This window comes from Lissotriton helveticus, chromosome 6, assembly GCF_964261635.1.
Source record: "Lissotriton helveticus chromosome 6, aLisHel1.1, whole genome shotgun sequence".
NCBI lineage: Eukaryota > Metazoa > Chordata > Amphibia > Caudata > Salamandridae > Lissotriton > Lissotriton helveticus.
In genome coordinates, this window is record NC_136067.1 from 961,344,656 (window position 1) to 961,364,297 (window position 19,642).

The window sequence follows — 19,642 nt, forward strand, 5'->3', positions numbered from 1 at the left end:
CCCAAACCTAGAGGGATTTCTCGTACACCTCCTTAAGGACCTGCAGCATTATATCTATATAGGTCTTGTAAAATTCCTTTGGGAGACCATCTAACCCTGGCGCTTTCCCGTTATTTAGTTGCATGATTTCTTTTCTGATTTCGTCGATCTCAAATGGCAGGTTGAGAAATTCTCGTTGTGTGTCCCCTAACCATCCTAGCGCTATATCTCCCATAAAGCTATCCACTTCCAATGTTCCATGCCGCTGCGAGGCGTATAGCTTTTTGTAATGTGTAGTGAAGGCTTCAAATATATCCTACGTTTCTCGGTGTATGATCCCCCTGGTCCCTCTATTTCCAATATGTCGGAGTTGAATCTCGGGCATCTCATCACCTCTGCCAGTGCCCTCCCAGGCCTCTCTCCTTCCCTGTATTTACGGGCCACTCAATGACGTCCTTTGATTCTCGCCTCCCTGTCTGCCGCCTCTTCATACTCCGACAACCTCTCTCGGAATTCCTTTTGCACCTGCCCCTCCATATCCCTTTCCAGTGCTTTCATTTCCCGCTCTAGCCTTTGATGTGTTCTTTCAGTGTCTCTTAGGACCCCAAAACTTTTGGATATGCAGAACCCCCTGAATGTTTGAATGCCTCCCAAATCATTTCCACATTTTCCACTAAGCCCTCGTTTCTAGCTAAAAAAAAATGTATTTCCTCCTCTAACTCATTTTGGAAGACTGTATCTGTTAGTGCCCGTGGTTGCAGTCTCCAGCTGGGCCTCGGTCTATCGAACCCTGGCAATACAAGGGCTAGTTTCACCGGACAGTGGTCTGAGAAGGTTTGTGCAGGATGGATAACATTACAGATATTAGGCCACAGCCCCCTTGATACTAAACAATAATCAATTTGTGCCCAAGTGCCCGTGTACGAAGTATAGTGGGTGCCTTCTCTCAATTGGGGATGAGTATAGCACCAACTGTCTATTAAGCATGGGCGGAAAATCCGTTACGCTCGCGGATTTTGCGAATTTTCGGTAAATTCGCAATCCGCGAACTCCCGCGAATTTACCGCGAATTCGCAAATCCGCGAGCGGCGGATTCCGGGGGCAAAAGTTCAAGCCTTGCTGGCCTGTTGTAACTATTTTACGATGGCGCCGGCAAGCTGCCAGCGCCATCCTAAAATAGTTACTAAGTTAGCTTCAACAGGAAGCTCTAATAGATAAAATAAAGCAGGTGCCTCCAGGACATCATGCAGGTTATGGAGGAACTCTTTAAGGTGGTAACAACCAACATCCTTTCAAAATGCCATGAAGATGTGGAACTTTTCCATAAATATGTATCTCCAGGACAAAAGGACAGGTTAGAAAAAATGCTGCTCGAGCACCTGCTTTATTTGCTTTATTTTATCTATTAGAGCTTCCTGTTGAAGCTAATTTAGTAACTATTTTAGGAAGGTGCTGGCAGCTTGCCGGCGCCATCGTAAAATAGTTACAACAGGCCAGGAAGGTGTGGCGTCTTCTTGAATAAATATGAAGGGCAGGGTTCATTCTGGCACGATGGTCCTGGCACAAAAATTAAACCTCAACCGGAGGCACTTACAGATATCAATTAAGCATGTGCCCTAGTTCGAGCTTAAATTCAGTGACTCATTCATCAGCCCAAAAACAATCGTGAGCGTTGTCAAGGCTGGGCAGATGTGCCTTCTTCCCAAATATACCATCGAAAATCAGCTGTGATGCTGGACAGAGGCCTTTGCATCCTTGACTTTCACGAGCGCAATCCTCGTGCTGTTCCTGTGGCCAGGAGCTTCTGTATCTTCATCTGCTGCTCTGATCGGTCTCTGACCTTTTATACACACAAGAGGCATGTGCACTCGCATGGAAGCCCCGTCCGTTTGGCCCCGCCCACACACTCGCGGTGTGCACCGTCTTCCCGCCATTTACCCACTATGATGGACAGCTCACTCAAGGGACCCCTGCACCCTTCGGCGCGATTGCATAGTAACACACACCTGGTCGCTGTAGACAACTCTCTGGCACTTTAGGCAGCTGTAGTGTAGTAAAAGCACTATACATCTACCCAACGAGGTAGCACTTACTGATTATCCAGTAGAAAGTACTCCAGTTGAGTAGAGGTATGGCACAAAACGGTGGCGTCTTCTTGAATAAATATGAAGGGCAGGGTTCATTCTGGCACTATGGTCCTGGCACAAAAATTAAACCTCAACCGGAGGCACTTACAGATATCAATTAAGCATGTGCCCTAGTTCGAGCTTAAATTCAGTGACTCATTCATCAGCCCAAAAACAATCGTGAGCGTTGTCAAGGCTGGGCAGATGTGCCTTCTTCCCAAATATACCATCGAAAATCAGCTGTGATGCTGGACAGAGGCCTTTGCATCCTTGACTTTCACGAGCGCAATCCTCGTGCTGTTCCTGTGGCCAGGAGCTTCTGTATCTTCATCTGCTGCTCTGATCGGTCTCTGACCTTTTATACACACAAGAGGCATGTGCACTCGCATGGAAGCCCCGTCCGTTTGGCCCCGCCCACACACTCGCGGTGTGCACCGTCTTCCCGCCATTTACCCACTATGATGGACAGCTCACTCAAGGGACCCCTGCGCCCTTCGGCGCGATTGCATAGTAACACACACCTGGTCGCTGTAGACAACTCTCTGGCACTTTAGGCAGCTGTAGTGTAGTAAAAGCACTATACATCTACCCAACGAGGTAGCACTTACTGATTATCCAGTAGAAAGTACTCCAGTTGAGTAGAGGTATGGCACAAAACGGTGGCGTCTTCTTGAATAAATATGAAGGGCAGGGTTCATTCTGGCACTATGGTCCTGGCACAAAAATTAAACCTCAACCGGAGGCACTTACAGATATCAATTAAGCATGTGCCCTAGTTCGAGCTTAAATTCAGTGACTCATTCATCAGCCCAAAAACAATCGTGAGCGTTGTCAAGGCTGGGCAGATGTGCCTTCTTCCCAAATATACCATCGAAAATCAGCTGTGATGCTGGACAGAGGCCTTTGCATCCTTGACTTTCACGAGCGCAATCCTCGTGCTGTTCCTGTGGCCAGGAGCTTCTGTATCTTCATCTGCTGCTCTGAACGGTCTCTGACCTTTTATACACACAAGAGGCATGTGCACTCGCATGGAAGCCCCGCCCCAAATCCGCGGATCCGCAAATCCGCAAAATCCGCGGATTTTGCGGATCCACGATCCGTAAATACGCAAATCCGCAAATCGTGGATCCGCAAAATCCACCCATGCTTACTGTCTATATACACGCCTTCTTCCATAATTCCTCCTATCACCTCCTGAGATCGGTTATAGTGATGCATCTGCAGGCTGGATCTGTCAGCAGCTGGGGTCAGTGCCACATTGAAATCTCCTCCCCATATTAAGCGAGTGGAGCCTGCCGTAAGAATCTTGCCCCATACCATCGTATAAAATTCCCGGGTATCTATATTGGGACCATTAAAATTGGCTAATGTTACAGTTTCGCTATCCAACCTCCACCAGGCTATAACATACCTCCCTTGGGGGTCTGTCATCACTCCCAATAACTCAAAGGGCGTCTGCTTTTTAATCCGTATGGCCATACCCCGGGCGTAAGTCGAATAAGAAGCAAATAATCTTTTGCTTGCCCTTTTACTAGCGAACTTGCTGGAGCATTGTAGACTCAAGTGTGTCAATTTGCTGTCTGTCCAAATAGGACAATATCTGCCTACATTTTCTCGGGTCCCTTAAGCCCCTGACGTTCCATGATATTACCTTCAGCGTACTATTTTCACCCATATCTCTCTGTCCCTCCCCACCCAGACCATGTAAATACATACAATGCCATCATGTCAGTCACCTGCCATTTTGTTGGTGTAACACTTCCAAATAGAACCAGTCTACTGTGAAGCCCACCTGTATGATGGGCAACCTACCCTATAAGAATAATGTATGTATAAATAACTACTTTACCAATTGGAATAAAATACATGGTGAACTTAACTACAGGTTGTTGCACATCTTTTCTGTTGTGATTAACGTATTGAGTACTATGAGCGGTCACATTATGTTTAAACTAGCTCAGGAAATAATTTGCTAATTAGACCACATAGGTAATTAATTTGTTTCCTTTACAAACAAGGTCTAGGACCACTGTTTTTTGTATTACACTATACCCAGGTCCGTGTACATGATTGGGTTACCCCATTTTTGTAAAGGCCACCTATATCCAGTCATGTGACCTAGGACAGGCTTCAGGTACCAAAGGGCAGAAGGAAGAAAAAATGCCAACTTTCTAAAAGTGGAATTTTCAAAATTGTAATTTAAATTCTGACTTTGCCACTAAAGGTGATTTCTAATTACTATTACTTAGATGCCAATCAAGAAATGCTGATCTGCTCCTAGTCAAAAGTTAGCACTTATTAAATGTAATAAGGCAACCCAATGTTATCCTATGCGAAAGATATTCCTCACAGTAGATAAAAACAAATTTAGGATTTCTTCTCTACTGGGACATATAAAACTTAAAAGTTCATGAATGACAAAATGAAATAATGAATATTGGTTTTGCCCAAGGGCGTCAAGGCGCTAAATGTAAAGCATCAAGAAGCGGTGGGGGAAGAAACATGCTCAGACTGACGTCTCTAGAAAAAGCCAGGTCTTTAAGGCTTTACGAAAGATCTTCTGGGAGAGAATTCCACAGTTAGAGCGCAGCCGTTGAAAAAGCTCTGACCCCCCATTTGGCCTTCTTAAACCTGGGAACTATCAATAAGTTTTTATCCGAGGAACGGAGCGATCTGATAGGAGCATAATGATGGACAATCGACTTGATGCCCTCTGAGCCAGAGTCATAATAGGCTTCATGAGTCAGGCATAGAGTCTTAAAAAGAATCCTACGGTGCAACGGCAGCAGTGCAATTACATGATCGAGGCCGAGACTGAATGATGTTTAGGAAGGTTCAAGACCAGCCTGGCCTGCAGGCAATGAAGAAGGCCTTTATTAATACCCAGATAGAGAGCATTGCAATAGTCCAATCTGGACGTTACTAAGGCAATGACGGCCTGCTTGCGTGCTTCGAAAGAGAGGTAGTGAGAGATTTTTATGAGGATCCTAATGATCCCGAAAAGGTGGAGACAGTCCTGTTGACCTGAAGGTCAAGAGAGAGAGCATTGTCCACAATCACCCCTAAGTTCTTCCCATGAGATACTGGACATGGACAAACACCAAGCATGTCCGGCCACCAGTCACTGAACCAGATTTCCTGATTACTCCCAAAAATCAGGACCTCTGTCTTCTCTACATTAAGTTTCAGAAAATTCTCCACCATCCAAGATGAGACTGCTTCCATACAGCTCCTAAAATTGAGGGCAGAATCTATTACACTACGTGATATTAAAACCATTATTTGGGTGTCGCCCGCTTAGGACAACACCTCAAGCCCAAAAGATCTCACCACTTTTGCAAGAGGAGCCACATAGATATTAAGAAAGTGTTGGGCTCAAGGAAGAGCCCTGAGGAACACCACACTGCAGAGGTTTAGGGGCTGAATAGAACTGGCCCATCTTCACCATTTGTGCTCGCTCACTAAGAAAGGAGGCTAGGAGACCCAGAGCAGTGCACCCAACACCTCTCTCTCTAAGGCAAGCCACCAGCCTGTGAGAAGATAGAGTATCAAAGGCTGCGGTGAGGTCCAATAGCTCAAGAAGAGTTGTATGGCCTGCATCAACCTGAGTCCAGATGTTGTTAAAGACAGCCGTCAAGGCTGTGTCCGTACTGTGGTGGCTCCTAAAACCATGTTGAGAACCATCAAGAAGGTGGTGGTCTTTTAGATATGTGCTGAGATGGAGATTTAAGTAGGCCTCCAAAATCTTGGCAGGAAGAGTAAGCAAGGAGATCAGCCGGAAATTTTTCAATTCCCCAGGATCCAAGGAAGGTTTTTTTAAAAGGGGTTTCACTACCGCTGTCTACCACAATGAGGGATACAATCCCTCCGAGATGGCGGCGTTCATAACTTCAATAAGGGGGGGAACCAGGATCTCCCGGCAGGTTTTTAGCGCCTTAAGGGAACAGGGATCTAAAGGGGAGCCTGAATTAACACGGTACAGGAGTCTGTCAGTCACCTCCAGGGACATAAGAGGGAAGGTGAGGAGCCTGGGTGTCTCCCCTGTTAGCATAGTCCCACGGGGGGGAATAGAAGTTTGAATTCCTGACCTAATACTGGAGTTAGCTGTTTCTAACAGGGCATGGATATCGGAAATGTTGGCTTGGAAGAAATCTGATATTTTATCACAGAGTTCCTGCGAGATATCGGAGGGATCTGTGACATGAGGAGAGATAAGAGAATTTATTATCTTTAAGAGATCCCTTGAAGATTTCGTAGATGTAGTAACCCTGGAAAAGTATAATTTCTTTGCCTCCATAATGGCCAATTTATAATCTCTCAGAAATTGTTTATGTTGTTCCCTACAGGGAGGTTCTAAGTGAGCAAAAGACGTTCACAAGCGATATCCAGGCCCAAACCCACTCTGTGTGCTTAAAGCCAACTTGCCCCCCCCAAGATAGGTATCCTAGAGTAGTTGTGCAAGAAGTCATGTACATTCTCCTCCAAGCCAGCATGTTGATCCTGAGCTAGCCAAGCTCCCCTTCTAGCTGTATGTGGTCTTATCTTTACCAGAGCAGTCCGTGTGGTCTGAGGTGCAACAAGTGCTGGTCCAAACCTGGGTGGCAGGATAAGACAGTGAAATGACAAAAGTGATGTATGCACTAGTCCGATAAGTAAGCGAAAGCCAAATATTGCCAGGTCCAACCATTTTCTTAATAACACAATAAGGGCCATATGTATCAAAAATTCATTTTGCGATTCTCAAATAGCGATTTTTTGCGAATCTCTATTTGAGAATCGCAAAATGCTATGTATGTAGGATGCATTTTTTGAATCCTACATATTCCTTAATTGCGAATCTAAAATTGCGATTCGCAATTAAGGAATACCTCCCTATTCATTCCTATGGGCCTAGAGGCCCATAGGAATGAATGGGAAGACATTCTCAATTTCTCAATTAGCGAATCGCAAATTGAGAATGCAATTTCAAGGGTGCAGGGGTGTCAAAAGGACACCCTGTTGCACCGCTGAAATAAGCATGGGTGCACATATGGCACACATACATGCCCTATGTGCGTCACATGTCACTTTGAAGAAAGCAAAAAAGTGCAGTTTTCAAAGAAATCCTAAATTACCACCAACTTGAAGTTGGTGGTAATTTGCGATTCCTTAAGGCGAAATTGCACTTTTTTTGTGCTTCTTACATTGCATTTAAGGAATCGCAAATTTTGCGATTCCTTATTTTGCACGCAGATTTGCTTCATGCATACCATTTAGCAAAAATGCGATCGCAAACGCTGAAATTCTGCGAATTTCGGCGTTTGCGAACGCATTTGTGCTTGATACACATGGCACTAGATTCCTTAATCCAATAAATATAATTTGTAATACCAGGTGCAGAAATTGCCAAACGTAATATAAAGTCTACCTTTAGGTTGTTTGCTGGTGCATCCAGATGACTTTCAGTTGTTAGGGGTGCAATTTGAGGGAATAATATATGTCGGCAAAACAATGCTGATAGATGCTCTCTGTTGTGTGAGCTCCTTGAGATGCTTAGCACCTTTTGGGAGAGGGTATTCTCAGTGGTGATTGGTTTGGATAAGGTTACCAATTATTTGGATGATTTTTTTTCCTAGGCTACTTGAGTTCAGGAGAAAGCGGAGATGCATTGAGGGTTCTTAAGGATGTGGGGCCAGATGTAGGTAGCCAAATACCGGTCGGTAACGGCCGATTTCGGCCGTTACCGACCGGTATTTGGCTTTTGAGATGTAGGGGGATTGCAACAGGCCATTTCGGTAATTTTACCGATTCGGTAAATATACCGGTCGGTAAATTTACCGACCGGTATTTTTACCGATTCGGTAAAATTGAGATGTAGGTGGGACTCTTCTGAGTCCCACAAGCCCTACAAATTCGGTATTTTACCATCAAATTCAATTTGATGGTAAAATACCGATTCAGGTGTGCATGCACATGTGTGCATGCACACCTGTGCCATATGACAGGCAGACCTGCCCTTAGGGCATGTATGCCTGCCACATGGCCCCCGAACCTTTTTTGGGGGTGCTAGAGGGTGTCAAAGTGACACCCCCTGCACCCTTGTCAAAATCGGTATTTACCGATTCGGTAAATACCGACCGGTAATGCCCCATTCATTCCTATGGGCTTCCGATTCGGTAAAAGGAACATCTGGATGTTCCTACATCTCCCCCCTTCTTATTTACCGATTCTTATTTACCGAATCGGTAAAATTCGGTAAATAAGAATCGGTAAATATTTCCTACCTACATCTGGCCCTGCATGTCTAATATGGTGTTTTTGGCACCAGAAAACAGAAAGTTCCAGTATGTGTATAAAATGTGTATTTATTGAGTTAGATTCTGTGAAGATGGAGGGGTAATTGTCAAAGAAGAATTTAAGGTTTGGCTGCAGCTGCTTAATGAGGTGGTATTGGTTGACAAGTTGGAGTTGAGCAAAGTACAACATTTTCAAGGGCACTTGAATTATGCATGGCAGCTGGTTCAGGTATAATTGGTTTGGCAATGTCAGGCGCAGAGTACCTACCTCACATGGAGTGTTTGAGGGCTGCTGTGAAAACTGACTTGCAAGTGTGGTGGGCATTTTCGAGGTATTTCAACGGAGTTTCACTTTGGGACATGAAGTTTGAATAAGGGTCAAGCGTTCAAATGTATTCTGATACAGCACAGCAGGATGTTTTTCTTGAAATCGACAGGGAGGGTGGTGTGAGGAGCCGATGATGGAGGCAATTGGTGAGGCAAAGGCGCATCTTAACGTTTTTGGATTTTTTTTCTTTTCAACTTGTGGTGACTTTGGTGTTAATAGGGTCTACGTTAGTGAAGATAAAGGCTAAATTTAATGTGGATAACATGGCAGCAGTTGAGATAGTTAACAGACAGACAGCTAGGGCTGAAATAAAACAAGTGGTGTTTTTTGTGTGTTGAGGTTGGTGATGACAAACAAAAAAGTTGAGCTTACCTGGGTTACATAGCTGAGACAGTTAGGGTTACATAGCTGTAGTTAAGACAGTTAGGAGACAGACAGCTGGGGATGAGAGGATACTGAGGTTGCTGCTGGTATTGGGTTTCCTAATATCGGATTTGGCATGTGGTCGGTGTTGAGAACAAAATAGTGGTTGCATTGTCACATGTGCAGTGGCAGAACTTCCATGGGTTGAAGCTGAAGGCTGCAAGGATGACTGCAAGACTTACAACATAAGTGTGGTAACTTGGCAAGTAATAATACTGCAACTGATTTAAAAGTCATTAGTGTAGACTATGGAGAGGGCATACAGGCAGGCCTAGTTAGGATTTCTGGAGAGTGGACCTTAAAGGAGCAATATGGTTGAAAGAGAATGTGTAGTAGGAAAAAGTAAGGATGTCTTCTCTTCTGTGTTGCAAATAATGGGGAGAGGTGTATAGCTGGTGCCTCTTAAAAAGAAGTTAGTGGAGATTGTATTCTGCAGAATGTATTTCTTGGGCTAAGAGCTATGTGGGGGGGGGGAATGGGGTGTAGGATGTTTCAGGGCTAGGTAAGTGAAAAATTGGGGGCAAAGCAGGGCAAGATGTCCAATAAATATGTAATTGCTACAGGATTTGTTAGGGGCTTCAAGGGAACGTGTGGTGATGTTCAGTTTGTGTATGTAGCTGATGTTTTTTCTGGGGATTTAGGGTCTTGCAATTGCTGGGGAGAGCAATGCATGCAAGGTTGTTAAGGAATGTAAAAGAGGGAGCATAGCATCATATTAGATTGCAGTTTTGAAAGACCAATCAGAGAGGGAAGGGCACATAGTTTGTTTTACGAAGGTCAGAAATAATCATTTCGGATAGTAGTAGCTATAGAGTTGATTGACTTGGAGATTTCCGAGGGGGAGATACATGGTATTAGGAGGCAGAGTTAAGAGTGTTCATGCAGATACATGAGGCTGGGGTGTGCATTAGGATTGTAGAAGGGATTGAGAAGAGGAAGTTTAGGTATTTTCTTAACATGTTTTCTCTTTGCTGCCTATGTCGGTTGCATGAGGGGTCAACAGGAAAGCAGATTAACGGTGTGGATTGACAGTCATTCGTTCATTAAGTGGATGGCTCATAAAGCCATATTTTGAGAAGCATTTGGTGTCCAGTGTGGAAAGTGGAGAGAAGATTGTTGGATGGGAAGGAGGCATGTGCTAAAGTCAGTAATTGTATTCACTTATAGAGTTGGAAAAATCTGCAGAGTTGTCAGATTTGTTAGTGGCGCAATTTTGTGTGAATGATTTGTCACAGCTTCCATGGGCCCTATTAAGTAAAGGGCACACTTTCCCTGTTTGCGCCCAGCGCACCTTAAAACAGGTGTGCCAGGCGCAAAGGCGCAAAAAGGAAAAGTGCACCCTATTTCATGAAATGTGCTGCCCCCAGGGCAACCGCAAACTCACACTGTCCTGGGGGCAACGCATTAACACTTTCCATGCTCATGACGAGCTCAGGACGTCATGAGGCACGGTTGAGCTGTGCTCATGATGAGCTGAGCTCGTTATGACCGTTGGAACGTTCGCACGCGTGGATAATTATCCCACTGCGCTGAAGGTTCAAAAACGGGTGTGGTCATGACGAGCTCCGCACGTCATGAGCACAGGGCCGCTGTGCAGCGTGGCGAGCTGAGATCGTCACAAGCACGGCGGCGCCGCACTCGGCCCCCCTCCCCCCGCACAGCAGGTGAAGAAGCCCCACAGCGAAGGGGTTAATGTGCAAAATGGAGTGGCTACCTTAAAGCTGCTTCGTGTTTTCACAGTTCTGGTGGCAACCTGCCTGCACTTTTAAAGGGGATTAGAGATCCCCTTGCAGGTGGATGCAATAAGTGACTGCACCCGCCTGCAAGGGGATGTCTGTGGGGTCCATTCGGACCACCTTTCCCTCCTTCAGAGTGCTGCTCTCAAGATGCGCACTCACAGTGGGCCACCTTTTGGGTGGCACATTGTCTGCGCACCTCCTGACTGCTTCTTTGCCTCTGCGCCTGCATCTGTAATATGGCATGGGTGCAGAGGCAAAGGGATTCCCTCATTTGTAAGGGACTCACCCCCAGGTAAATAAGGGAACTCCCTCTTAAGATAGTAGGGGCGCTTTAAGTGCACCAGAGCTATTGCTCTGCACCAGCGTCTGCTGCCCCTTCTGTATTACCAAAGTGCCCTGGGGCGCCCAAAGCAGGTTCAAATGCCCGTTGCGCACTGGGATACTTTCATAATACAACCTCAGGAGTGGCTTTCTTTTAAAAAGATCAAGGATGAGTGCAAAGATTTGAAGAGGTAGTGGAGTAGAACTTCAGTTGTTTGGTCAAAGCTGCATCAGAAGGACAAGGCATGGGCCAGTGAGGTTACCAGCATTAGAAAGGGCATGCAGGAAGATTCCGAGGAAGAAATAGGAAGGTTTTAATTCGCTGGTGCATATTAGGAATGAAGACTACAAGATGTTTCACAGTGATGGGGCGCACTCCTTCTAAGTAGGAAATGAGGTGGATTTTTGGGGGATTACGGGGAGAGCAGCGTGGTATAGTGGTTTTGGTTTGTAGATGGAAGAAAGCACGGACTTTGGGCAAGCAAACGCTTGTGCCAGAGTTTTCTTGGGTGGTGCAGTTAGAGACAGGTAGTAGAGATATAGAAGGGCTTCATACGCTCCTGAATGCGGGTGCCCGCTCTGGAGAATTGGGTATGGGACAGTATTGAATCATGAGGCTTTGAATGTTTTAAGAAGACGAAGATCCTAAGCAAAGGACAGGGGCAGCAGAGATGGAAGGGGGTCTGATAGGTATTTTGAACAGTTGCATAACAGGGGGAAAGAGGGATGTTTAGTGATGATGATTGTATCTACGAGGTGTTCTTCAATTGGTTTTGAAACATTATGCCGCGTTAACATTACTAAAGGTTTGGCCTGTTCTCATTAAAGCCGTCTTTTATACACTATAAAATAGTCTAATATTCTTGCGCAATGACACTCAAGGGGAGTGCCTGAGTGGCGATGGGCCTATCCCATTATATGCGCAGGTACTTTGAGCAACCGGCCTAGCTCGTGGGGGTACAAGGAAGCTGATTGCCTGCTGTAGAGGTGAAGTTAGAAGGATTTTTGAGGGTGCACAAGGGACGGCTTCCTTTTACTTGCCTTCCCTTGTGCAAATTGTGGGTATATCTGTGTCCAGTGGTGGCGTAACAATGGGACCGCAGCCCATGTAGCGATGGGGGGGGGGGCGGTGCTCCAGGGGGCCCCCTCAGCCCAGAGATCTGACCTGGGAGCTCCTGAATGAGTTCATAAAGGGGCTCCTCCATTCACTTTTCAGGCCCCCCCCCCTCATGTTTCCTTACACCAATGTCTGTGCCAACACCCACCCTCCCTCTGCTTGTGGGGAGTGACCCAGAAATGCTTACAAGAAAGTAGTGAGTGATGGCTGGTTATGTGCAGGTAGTGGCTGATAGATGGGTGGCTAAACTTCTGGAGTGTTAATCAAGCTCGGGGAGTGAAAGAGGGTGCTAGTATTGACATCTGATGCTCTGAACGTTTTTAAGAAGACAAATGTCCTATATAAAGGATAGTGACAGGCAGTGAAGGGTGATAAGGGGGCTGTTATATGCTTGGGCAGTTGCAGATATGGAGAAAGCGGTAGGTGTATGTGGGGAGGGTTAGAGATGATGACTGTGTTAGTGGGGCGTGGCTTTAGTGTTGAGGCACTATGGCAGATTATAATTAGTAGGAGTGTGGCTGTTTCATTAAAGCTGCCTTTTACACAACATAAGAAAGTCTCTCATGCTTGGACTACCCTGCCCAATCAAATGTTTTGGTAAGCACAATGTTAGTTAGCAAAGCCTCTGTCTTTGCCAACACCAGCCATGTTTGCTCTACATGATAATCACTTATCATTATCAATATGAGTGGTTTTCCAGTCTGTGTCTCGCTGTCAGCTGCTTCATCTCATTTTGCAATACTCAGGGCTTTGTTCAATTTTCACTCAAAAGGTGTCACGTAAAACTGCACCACACAGTTTTATTTCAAACAAAAGAGAGAAAAAATAAGAGGTTAGAAAGGTAAAACATTACATAGAACCAGCAGGGGGCGTTTGTAGACCAGTAACCCATTCAGGACACAATATATACATATGGATTGCCAATTCAATGAGGTTAGAGGTATAAGGTTAATTTGTAATAGAAAAGATTTTTTTTAAACTGCCTTTGAGGTTGGTTTGATAGAGCTAAACTAAAATAGAGAAACTACACTTACATGCAGAATGCCCCAAATGCAACTGGGGAACATGAAGTGATTAATTTCAGTCTTTTCATGTTTCACTTTTTTTGTTGATTAATTTTTTATCTATCTGGTCCCTTGCCAATACACTAATTAAGTACTTCCATGCAGAAGGATGCGAGACATGACAGCTGTTAAAGACATTACAGCAGTTCAATTGGGAAAGTCTCTGGTTTAAATTGAGAACAGAATGATCACCTTTGCCACATTCAGTGTGGGCCGAGAGTGCCGCATGGCTTAGAAGATCTCTGTTGCACATCCATGATTTTATGACTTTTCACACTTTTAGACAAAAATGTAAGCCTGAGACAGGAGTGCTTTCAGTATCTGGGGAATAGAGAGATAATAAAAGTGAATGAGAGGCAGATCATAAATCAGAGCGGAGCCAAAGCAGAAGCAAGAGGCTAGCGGGTTCAATGGATCTCATAGAGCAGCAGCATTTAATTGTTATCTAACTACTGTGAATATGTTACGCGCGCAAGGCAATGAAATAAAATGGGTACTACATGAATATTAATAATGCAATATTTACATAGCACTTCATATGGTATTTGCGACGTTTCGAAACGCTGTAAACGACAGCTACTTAATTACCGAATAGATCAAAGGGTAATCGAAAGTCCCCTTACCTTATTACTAAACATTTTGAAAATGTATTTGTAGGTCAATCCAGAACTGGTCATCAGTACTGAGGAACGTATATTTACTACGTATATTTACTACGTATATTTACTGTATTCTGTTGCCTAGTAGTGCCTGTTAGTGCAGCCAACTGCCTCCTTGATGCCAACACAGGAGTTTGGGAGCCGCTATCACCTTAACGTGGTTATGGTTAGTTAGCTCATCACCTGGTTGAACTTTGCTGTGTAGCTGAGGCCTTTCACATTGATTGAGCACATACTTCCAAGAGCTCATAACACTTTGGGGGATATTCTCAAGAACGTGTGATAATTATCGCAAAATTAACCTAATGCAACTCTTCACATCGCAGACACTCACGGGAAAATAATGCTGTGTTAACGTTGTATTCTCTATATCAAAAGGGAGGGAATAGTATTTGGGCTTTTAGCTAGGTCCAGCGTACCTGCACTAAACGTCATGCAACAAAGAAAGAGTACGCAGTTCCTCTGTGAAATATTATTCACAAAAACGCCACCAACATAGGTATATATGGTGGAGTATGTCAAACAGGGGTCTTAAAATAAAGGAGGTGGGGGAATTCCTCCTTTCGGAACTAGGACTCTCACAGACCCATCATGCTAGGTGTCATGCTTCATCATTTGAGCCTGCTCCTCGTTGAGCCAGCGCTGCAATGCCCAACGGGCACCCTTAAAGGGGCTCTTTATCGGAGATCTTTTGTTCCTTGCCGTAAGGGTGCAGTGGGGGTGAGAGGGCCTATTAGATTTACTTTATTCTATTGGGTACCTATCCTAAGTAAAATATAAAAGGAGGGGTAGTGTGTTCTATGAACTAGGTAACAGAAAACCTACTCTACTCCTTAACCTTAACCATTAAGGAGTAGAGTAGGTTTTCTGTTACCAACTTCATAGAACATTGGATAATAGGTACCCAGTAGAATAAAGTTTTTCAGAGAAACCCTTAACCTATTTTATTAAAGACACTTCACATACATCTGCATCTAACTAGGCCCTCTCACCCCAATTCGCTCACGCTTACAAGGGGTGGACATAACAAGCTACATTTCTGCGACCTTCCTCACTGGCTGGGGTGAAATGGTTTCATCCACTGTCCACTACACTCCAAACACAAGCAGTGTATGTCAACATGGATATGTCTCTGGTATGCATCCAGCAGTCAGACCAGCATATCCAAGCCACACTTGGCATTGTGTACATTCTCATTCATGGGTCACTTGCCTCCTTCTGGGGGTGGTGGCAGTGGGTGTTGTGACCCTCTTGGGTCTCCAAGCTGCATGATCAGTAGCTCCATGGCATTCGTTTTTCTTCAGGTGTGGCTCTGGGCTGGGCTCCCTTTTATGCTGCAGGTTGTCGTCTGACTTTACACCAGGTAGGAGCAGGTGTTAAAACCCTGCTGCTAACGCACCTTATTGCATGTTTTGGGATCTTATCGCCGATCTGGCTGGTCGTTGGGAATGTTGCGGAGTGGTGTTTTTGCGGCTGTTTACACGGGAACGCCTACTCAGCATATCATTAGAGTTAGTTGCTGGGGTCATCCGTGGCGATGTTTTTTGCGGCTGCTATCGCAGGTAAACTGGTGATATGGGCTGTTAGCACCAACTCGTGAATGGGGCGATACATTTATCACCACTTTGAGTTCGATAAAGTGCTGATAACTCGGCGATAAGTCCTTGAGAATATGCCCCTTTGAGTGTCAGGACAGAATGTGATATCCCTCGACAGAGCAACACATGATCCCCAACCTGCTGTACAATCCACATTAAAATAGAAAGTCTAGAAAAGAAGCGATAACATTCCTGACCAAAAATGTCCAAACCTTAAAGAGTAGAGGATACTAACACAGAGGAAACAAAATCACTGTGCAATCCCATCTTCTTCCAACTCAGTGCATAAGCAGAACGTGGCTCAGTTAACTGTGGTGCCCACAAGCGAACAAGTCAACTAGAACGTGTGTAATAAAATTGGAAACTCTCTAGTCCCGAATAAAGGGGCAGAAAGACCAGTTAAGGGATGAAATTACAGATTCTGTATGCTCCTCCATATCTGCATATCCTCCATATCTGCAATACTTTGGGATTGTAGACAGCCTTTATCTTGGCCGCGTTTGTCAGGAGCTTTAACCAGGCTTTGGGAAGCATCTCTCGGCCTGGGTCGGCTCCTCGCCTCAAAAAGAAAATGTTCTCTCAAAAATACACCTTTCTTTTACCAAGAAGCTCCAGCTTCTGCTGCCATCTAGTGGTAGAGATGCAGCATTTTGTTTTTTGCAACAGAAATGCAAGACCCTGAAAAGCAGGGTACCGAGGAGAAATGGGTCCCTGTACCCCTTTACCTTGTGAAGGCTCTGACCTTCACGTTTCAGCTGAACATGAGAAAGAATGAATAAAGATCAAAACAAAAGTCCACTCCAACACTAATGATGTAGATTTGTTAAATACTTCTTATTGGCTCTGGTTACCTTTTAATAACAGCTGCAGATGCACACACACACACATAGCTGTCCCTCCCTCTAACGGTAGCGTTACTGGAATTGTGGATGTTTTAAAAAATCAGAGGGACTTCGGAGAAGCAAAGGAGGTCAGAGATGAAATAGAGAGCCACGTGTATTGGAGGTGCTCAGCACATTTTTTTTAATTGGTCTTATTATATTTTGTATTTATTAAGCAGTACCAATTCATTGAAATCGAATTATATTACGCTCATAAAAATAAACAACATTCTTCTCTATGATTAATTAAATACGTACATTCTACCAATAAAGTTCATTTTACATATTACCAAGCCAGACAACATAAAACTTTGCAGAAAAAAAATTGATTTGATCCAGTCAACATTCTGCAAAGACTAAAGTTAATGATTACAAACCATAATCACTGAAACCCTCAGCTAAAAAACAGTTAGGCCATTGGGGAAGGTGGGATTTTCATCTAGATTTTCTTACCAATCTCTAGAATCCCAGGTCTGGTCGACTGAACCTTTTTCCCTGTCATGGAAGTGTAAAGGAAAGATTTTCACAAACACAGCTCATAACAACTTCATAAGGCCAATCCAAATTTGACTCAACAGACTACGAACTGAAATTTTGAAGATTCATTACAAAGCCAAAAATAGTTGGACATACAGACATCTCAACAATAGATTCAAGAAATAGACTGGCACTAATACAAAGGTAATCCTACGCAAGAGTCTCAACCGACTCAGAATAAAAATCAGGGTTAATTCGAGAAGCATTAAACACACCATTACCGACAAAGTAGAAAGTCGGGACTGCATTTACAAAAAGGAAAGAATTTCCGTTAGTCTGTCCCTACTCTAAGGTGACATCCCTACTTAACATTCCTCCCAGGCGAGAGAAAGGTGTCAGCTGTGAAGACTTCCTAAGAAGTACATTCACTTCCAATAGGTGACTTCAAAAACTGAGCTCGTTCTAAGATGCTCCTTGCTACACCCTACTCTGCCTCAAGTTCACAACTATCTACATCTTGCCTTTCCCAAGCGCACTTTCTAACTCCTAGACTGCTGTCTACTCTCTGCTCTCTGCTCCGGACTGCCTCTGCACCCTCGGGTGCTGTCCCTAATACAAAACCCCAAAAACAGTTGACACGCCTTCAGACACGCCCCTCTGGCAGGTGTAGCTCCACGGAGTTTTCCACTATGGCACCTCTCCATCCAGCATCCGTTGGAGTGTCCTTGGGTCCCAGGCACCTTCTCTGCTGAATGTTGCACTCCCAAATTCTTTGGCAGAATCTCTGCGTTCGCGCCTCCTATCCTAACTTCTAAACAATGGACTTTTCTATCTAACAAGCCTTGTGGCCTTGCACCTGCAAGCTAAAATACGTGAGGCCATCCTTGCAACATTCAAAATTACAATTTTAATATTTGCTGAGGACAGCCTTTCCCAGGCGAGAGAAATCATTTCTTTCCGACTAAGGCTAAGCAAGGAAAAAATACACTTAGGCCTCTACTGGCTTCAGCATGTCTCAGACCTTTGCACCTTTAAACACATTTATACCACAACATTACATTACATTTCATCACTTTCAAGTAAATTCTACAAGGAATATCTTAAACATTAAACTCTATGTTAATTCACTCATTAATAAACACATGTAGCATTTCATTAAGGCACATCATTGTTAACACGACATTTCACATAAGATTTTTTCTACGTTATGCAACATCACATTTTCGAATTAAGGCACTACATTAATCTATGATTAAAAAACACACCACTTCATATTGCATTGATCCACGGCCTACTATTACATTTCTAAACTACATTAGTAAAGGTCCTTTAAATATGTGGGTGCTGACTACTTGGGATTATAATGCACCCCTACACAATTTCAAAATTACATGGCGCTCTCTCAGTCCCCCCCCTTGATGCCCTGTGTCATCACATACTACACCATCCTCAGGGAAGAACTGACTTAAACAGAGCTCGTTGACACTTTACCTCTCTTGAGCAACTCCATGTTTTTCAGACTTTGATATTGACTGTCCTGCAGTCTCTCCATTCGCCTCTGTTGCATTCTCATCGACCTCTCCAGTCTATTTGACTTGTACCACTTGTAGGCTCGTACCAAACCCCACAATCCGATCACACAACACACCACTATGATAATTGGCTTCAGGATATAACCAAGAATCCCTTTTCCAAAGTTTGCAAACCAACTGCCAATCTTACCAAAACCCTTTCCAATATTTTCCCACACTGTTTCTTCAGTCAAGTCCTCAATCGCATAATAAATCGCAGTTATGTTGCTAATATATTTCTCCAGATCCTTGCTGTTATCTGGCATATAAGTACAACATTCTTGAACATTTAAAAGCTTACAGACTCCTCCCTCTTTAGCTAGAAGGACGTCTAAAGCAGCCGGTTTTGTAAAACCATAGTCCTTATCGATAACATCTCATCCTCAACCAACACTAAGGACTTAGCTGTACTCATAGATAACTCATCCACAACAGTCGCCAATCTCCTAATCTTCACATCATTCAAAATCACTCCCAGAGTTGGTATCATTACTCCAAATATATCTCCAACTATGGCTCCTACACTTTCACCTCGCTTCACCCTCACATGTTGTCCTCCTTCTATAAGTTCAAAATCTTCTGTATGATAAATCTTAGGGAAAATGATCGCTAAATAGCACGTTCCATACCATTTTTCAGGCAATCGCACGTAAGCATTCCAAAATACACAGTCGGAATCACTTGTACCACACTTTGCAAGAAATCTTTCGCATAATACTCTAAAGTAAACGTATGCTCACAGGTAGTGAGACCTACATTGACATTCTCATAATAAGTCTGTGGTCGGTGAATGCACAATTTCCCCTTCTGTACTTCATCTAAAGCTATTGAATCAAAACTCCCTTTAGACTTGTGCAACTTCTCTTCATCTGTCCAATCCACTCTACCCTGTCCAGAATCTCGTAACTGCTTTTGTTTACGGTATCTGTCTTCTGCCTGATCAATGAATTTCTTCTCTGTATCTGACAACAAACAAGTCAGATTGTTACGAAGTGCAAAAGCTGTATCCAACTCCTGGGTCGGAATAAAATACGTTCCAAGCCTGTCCTCAGACTTATAATAATCATACTTGCTCAAATGCTTG